This window comes from Sinocyclocheilus grahami, unplaced genomic scaffold, assembly GCF_001515645.1.
Source record: "Sinocyclocheilus grahami isolate Dianchi unplaced genomic scaffold, SAMN03320097.WGS_v1.1 scaffold357.1, whole genome shotgun sequence".
Taxonomy (NCBI): domain Eukaryota; kingdom Metazoa; phylum Chordata; class Actinopteri; order Cypriniformes; family Cyprinidae; genus Sinocyclocheilus; species Sinocyclocheilus grahami.
This window is the reverse complement of record NW_015505536.1, coordinates 589,635-596,016: the sequence shown is the minus strand read 5'-3', so window position 1 is coordinate 596,016 and position 6,382 is coordinate 589,635. Positions and strand designations below refer to the sequence as shown.

Genomic DNA, 6,382 nt, shown 5'->3' with positions numbered 1-6,382 from the left:
TTCCAATTAACAAAAAAGCTCGTCTTGGATGACCTGAGGGTGAGAACATTTTCTTTTTTGGGTGAACTATTACTTTATGGTTTAGCTTAATTTGGCCTAATAAGATCTACATAAAGATTTAAACATGGTCATAAGAGGTCACAGATGTCCTGTCAAAGAAATTTTTCTTTTGAAATCTGTTTTGAAGGGTTGACTTTTCCAGATGTCTGTAGTTTTATGAGTTATCCAACAGCCATGGTAAAAATCACAATAAATCAAAGTATTCGCATCATATTGGAAAATCAGAAGAAGAATTAGACTGGATTTTGACATGTTATTGTCTATACAAGGGTTAAACCATCTGTGGAAACATCTCACTTCATAGTGATCTCTCTTCATATTTCTTACCATGTGACAGATATGCGCTGGACGGAACAGATGAAACCCAATACTCTTCTCAGATGTGAGAGACAGTGATGAGCCACATGAGAGGCAGTCATCAATTCTCAGATAACTGAAAGGTATGACAGCACTGAAGGAAACACAGGCTGCATCTCCTACTGGCTGATGCAGTCATGTGATTGTCTGTCCATGCCAACTGCAGCGCCAGCGAGCTATTGAACTTTACGATAGATTTTAAGATGCATGGCTGTGCGGAATATGAAATGGTAAACACATTCAACGGATGTGCCCCGTCTGTGAAGGAAGGATATCTATTGATTTTTAAAGTGTATGTTTAGGGGGTGCACAACAGTTGGTGATATACATCATCTGATTGTAACAATGGCCGTATTTGATTGACTTACATGATGACGATAAGCTAAACTGATTTTTGGTCACCCCGAAAGCGGGTTTATAGTTCATGTTGTTCACATGAATTATTCAGTAGTCTATGCAGTCATCTTCAATTTTCTTTTATGTAGACAAGCAGCATTTAGGTTTTCATATCAGCGCCTTGACCTTCCTGTCTGAACTAATGACTGGCCACTTTTAGGTTAAATGGTCCGTGACAGAAAATGTATCTTCCTTCTCCATCACTAATTTAGATGTGCAGGTGCGAATCAGAGACAAGTCACAGAAATAAATAATGTCCACATGCTAATTTCACACATGCAATGAAGCATGGTGGTTTTGAAGTCACCAGTCATTAATTTTTTCAAAGTGAAGTCATTTTTTGGGGGGAGGGGGGGGGGACTTTTTATTTATTTATTAATTTTTTAGTTGCTTGAGGACAACTATTTTAGGACATACAACCTTCTTCCATTTCTGAATGTGCAGTTATGAAATGCAAAAACAAACAAAAAAGAGCTTATATATTTTTTTATTCTTTTATATTAAAAAAGCTCAAATAACTTTTGACTATTTTCTATGTGTATAGAAATAAGCAACTTGTGCTTAATGCATTTTTTTCGTGATGCTATGATATAGTTGATAGTATTATCACTACGTTTAATATATGTAATTTTTTTTTAATCAAGTCGCACCCACGACCATTCGCCACATGTTGAATATAATCCCACTTTCCCAAGGCATCTCATCTGACACATCCACCCCAAAGAAATAAGGCTTCGCCAAAACCTAACACTAAGCCGGAAAAGTGTTTCCCGGCCGTCGCATTTGTTTGCTGAGTTGTTTGACTCGCTGAAGTGCCATTTGTGCCTTCGATTAGACCATCATTCTCCCGGAGCCGAGGATAGGAGTGGTCGCCTCTGAGTTCAGCTCCGCACCTGCGCGTCTCCAAGATGTCCCGATTGAAACCCGTCAAATATCGGTGTGCAATATGAGATCTCATCGCACCGTTCGGATTGACGCTTTGGAGTGAAGCTTTGGAGTGAAGGTGAGATCAATGAGGACTTTATATCTCAATGCATGCGTGGTTAATGGGTGCGTCTCGCCCAAACTTTTGATGTGCGTTAGGTGTTTTAATAGTCTTACCGGCTTTCTAGAAGCATTATTTGAATATAACTCAATTAATACGCTAATCTAAATACGCCAATGTATTTTTTTTTTCTAAATGGATGGTTTATTCTCTTTCGCCTGCAGTGCGTAAAGTCTACCATGCGCTTTTGCGCACTTGTGTCTCTTTTTGTTTATGGCTTTGGCAGTGGACCTTGCTGGTGTAAAACTCTTTTTGTAAGATGCTAAATTACTGTTTCTTTACTTTAAACACTAGTATGCTTGAAAGAAAACGCACAATCAGTTTGTGTGTAGGATGTCACGCACTGACAATATTCTAGTTTATTGGTTCTTCATAAAAGGCTTTCTGACAGCAACTACATAAATGAGCAGAGCTTGAACTCATTGCCTCTTTATGAGATGAATGATTGTCACTAGCTGTTACTTTATATGTAGCCCTCAATGCTCACTAATGGACCAGTTGAGCTGCAACAGTAGTTTAGGAAGTATTCACACTTTATGGTATTGGTATATTCATATATATTATGCAGTGCATATTTTAAGTGTCATTAATTAATTGCATACTGATAGGGTGCATGGACTTGGCTACTGGTGGAAATTAAGGTGTTGCTTGAAAAAAAAACACCTGTTTTATCTATCTTTTTACACCTGTTTATAGGCTGGAACATCATTCTGCAGATAATCTGTGTTTTTGCAATGCATCAGTTACTTTAGCTCAGGGGTGCCCAAACTCGGTCCTGGAGGGCCGGTGTCTTGCAGAGTTTAGCTCCAACTTGCCTCAACACACCTGCTACAAAGTTTCTAGTATGTCTAGTAAGAGCTTGATTAGCTGGTTCAGGTGTGTTTAATTTTGGGGTTGGAGCTAAACTCTGCAGGACACCGGCCCTCCAGGACCGCGCTTGGGCACCCCGCTTTAGCTTCTCCAAACAGTGATGGCTTTGCTTTATTGTTTCTAACAGTTAATTCAAGTGACTTATTTTTGGACTTTATTCTGTTTTGCAGATATACCCCGGTCGCTTTGATAGCTAAAATCCATAACATTTCCAAGCCATGCTCCACTCAGTACAGCTATAAAGGTCATTTTAAAAATTACGTTTATTTCTGATCTGTGTGATGTTTTGATTTGTGTTAAATGATTTGATTTGTTTCTTGGTTTATTTATTTTTTTTACTTTTATTTTAAACATGAACCTTTTTATTTGTAAAGTAAATATAGTAATTTAAGTAAATTAATTTAATATTATTTTCTAATATTATTAGTTATATTAATATGGATCATTTTAGTTTATTGCTATAGTTCATTGTATTAAGGAAACATGTGAAATTATACAGCAGGCAATTTAGCCCATATATCAGCATGATGTTCTTGCTGAATCTAGATAATGAATTATGTACACAATCACCATAAATAGAAGCTCCAACATAATAATTCTTAAGTAAATACTACCTTTAGGACCCTGTGGATGGCATATCCTACTTAGTATTTACAGTGAAGAGATCCTTACATCAGAGAGAAATATGTAATATATAAACCATCTCCCTCACCATTTGTTTGAATACAAAAAGGAGGACTGTTTTATGTCCCGTTTGTGTCTTTGCTGAAGTCCCAACTGAGTTTTAAACTGCTGGAAGAGAGAGAGAGGGAGAGGATGAGTGGATGTGTAAAAGCAGAGAGAGTGTGTGGAGCGTCCAAGTGCGTAATCTTCCCCAGCCATCATTTCCCGCCGAACACTCGCTGTATATGCGCGTGAGGATATTATCGGCTCGCGCGGGTCTAATTGGTGAGATTCGTATCTCGCTCACGTCTAAAACGTCGAGGAAATAGTGAAAATATTGCTAAAAGGACTGTTTGTCGTTATCCCTGCAAACAAGAAGGGAGTCTCTTGTTTTTTTTTTATATAGGGCGTTTGAAAAAAGCAGTCAGGAAGAACGGACCCGTGGCTATTTAAAGTTGAGTGAGGACGGTTAACGTTACTGGCTCTGAGGCGATTGTTATGAGACTCACAAAAGAAAACACGATGAAGAAGGAGAAATTGTGGAATTTATGAGTTTACACTGTTTGGGACACACGCAGAGGTTGAATTTATGCTCAGTTTGGTGCCACTGAAAACATTTCCTTTAAAGTTTACCTCAGAAATTTCCGCTTCGGTAACGTCTCGCACTATATGTGGCACGCGACTTAAGAAAAGATTGACGTGTCGCGAGACACCTTTCAATCGCTGTGTTTAGTCAGCCCGTTTAGTTCGGGTGGAGGTGGTGTGGGGATTCCGTTTTTTCCCCGAACTCATCACATTAAGATTAACACACCGTCTTTAAGAGGATCCTCTATGGTCATTCATGAACTTGTTGAACACCCAGCCCTCCGCGGGACCCTTCACATCGAGAGTGAAGCTCATTAACGTGAGTATTCCGTTTCCTTTTTAAGTTTAGGTTGGTTTGTGTGAATGTGTGCGCCATACGTTAGTTAATAATTTACTTATGGGATCTAGTTGTATGATTTCGGTGCAGCTATAACTTTCTTCAGCCAAATTCATTCGGAATGCTGTGTGGTTTATTGCCTAGTACTGAGCCTCTTTAATAGGATACCGACACCTGGAAAAAAATACCTGCAAAACGTATTTGTGATATGCAAGTAGAAAATGTATGCGAACCCAATACGATTTCAGCACCTTGGAGAGTGGACTTTCCTATGAGAGAATGTGAATGGAAGCGCCCCCTTGCGGCAATAATGCGTTTTATTATCTTTCTATGTCCAGGTTGCTTTCACGCACGATTAACTCTTACCTGATATGCTTTAATTTGTTTTAATCCATCAAAGTAGGCCATTTTGTTGAATAGAAATTTTAAACAAACTCTCTAAGAATTAATTTACACAGTACTGATTGAATAGTGTTTAACAAGTGCTGCTGGGGTACGATTAGTGTAATGTCAATTTCTGGTTTATTTTGCATGCAAGTTTACTTCAAACATCAAACTGAATTAATAATTATAGTCTTTGGTTGGTTTTTGTATTCCTTTGTTTCCTCATAACGTTTTTTCTGACAGAGTGTGTGTGCGATTCAGTTTTTTGGGGGATTATATTAAACAGATTTGATCTGAACAAGTTGACATGAAATACTTAAGTGAAGTTTAGTCTAATTTCTATATATTTATATATGCATGCAGCTTTTATACATTTACAGCCTTTATACATTCATAATCTAAAATGTTTTTGTTCATGAAAATTTCTACAGATGATAGATAGAAAGATACCAGAATATTCTTGCATGATTTTTTTAGAATAATCAGTGCAATTTGTCATTACCATAGGGTAGAGGTTTTGTTTGAGTCATGTTTCTCACAAAATATTCATATGGTGAGTGGGAAATTGTAAGTATCAATCATCATCAGAGGTTTATGACATTATATCTGAGATTTAGCAGCAGCAATCATGAAAGTAGCCGGAAAAGAAAAAAATAATACCATGCACTTGAGCTGTGAGCTTTCTGTTCAGTGCAAAATTATTCTTAACATCCCAAGATAATGATTTCAAGCTTCGTTCTCCAGTGGGATATTTTGAGCAGTCTGACATATCGCGACCAAAACTGAATGCCACAGCAGCCTTTTAGGAAAAGTATATTTAATAATGCATAACATGTTCCGATGTCGCAGCAAAGTGTGCGCTTGGCAGTGGAGGGTGATGTCTTGAGTGGAGGGGGGATTATAGGGGAGAAGGTCTGTGACAACACAAGCCTTATAGGGGCTTTTGTGAGCGGAGATTGAGAAACAAACCCCTGAAGCTAAGCTGCACGACACAAATGGCATTGCTAGAGTCGAGAGTCGCCCTGTCAAGCGGACTGTGCCTTCACACATGAACAGAAAGTGACAGAACATGCCGAGGAGAGAGAAAGAAAGAGAGAATGAAGAGCAAGCGAGGGAGAAGTCAAGCCCGGCTTAGCAGCTGCGCTAAGGGAGATCCCTTTCTTCCGAGGCCAGGGACCTGTCTACTGCAGACAATCAGATTGCATTATGGGATAGGAGGTCTGCCAGGTTCAGTAGCACTCATGGAGTGTAGACAAACCTGCGCTTTGATTTTGCCTTCTACTGACAGGCTGAGTCACATGCAGCCATCATCAAGCCTTCTGCTTGCAATTGCCACACATTACGATGAAAGAAAGTTCTCGCACCTGAATATTAGAAGAGGTGACACGGAGGAGTGGATGGTTATGCTGTGGATAAGTCTGGATTAGAGCAGAGATCATCAGACTCTGTGGGTGTATGTGTTTGGCTGTCATTTTTAGGGAAAACATACTCACTCCCTGCTGCACTCAATGTTTATTTATGAGACCTGTCATATTGGCAGGCTGTTTATGGTAGAATCACTGATCCCGTGCAGGCGGGCGCTGAAATCCCGAGAGCGCAGATCTCATCGAGCGCTGCACCTCCCTCTCTATCACAGGCTGAGACATGAATGACAGAGAGAGAAATGTGGCGACAGGAAAAATTAT

At 39.3% G+C, this 6,382-nt stretch overlaps 1 protein-coding gene across 9 annotated transcripts in view; it reads left to right on the top strand.

Annotated features, from left to right (window-relative positions):
* Positions 1-1,675: 1,675 nt before the first annotated feature.
* The window catches only part of LOC107548911 (netrin-G1-like), a 95,491-nt gene continuing 90,784 nt past the window's right edge, over positions 1,676-6,382 (top strand). For 8 of the 9 annotated variants that reach the window (XM_016229785.1, XM_016229783.1, XM_016229780.1 and 5 more), the window contains exon 1: positions 3,631-4,295. The gene's annotated coding sequence lies outside the window, so the exon portion shown is untranslated. Of the gene's footprint in view, positions 1,817-3,630; positions 4,296-6,382 lie in introns of those variants that run through there. The other variant, XM_016229778.1, reaches the window with a different exon arrangement.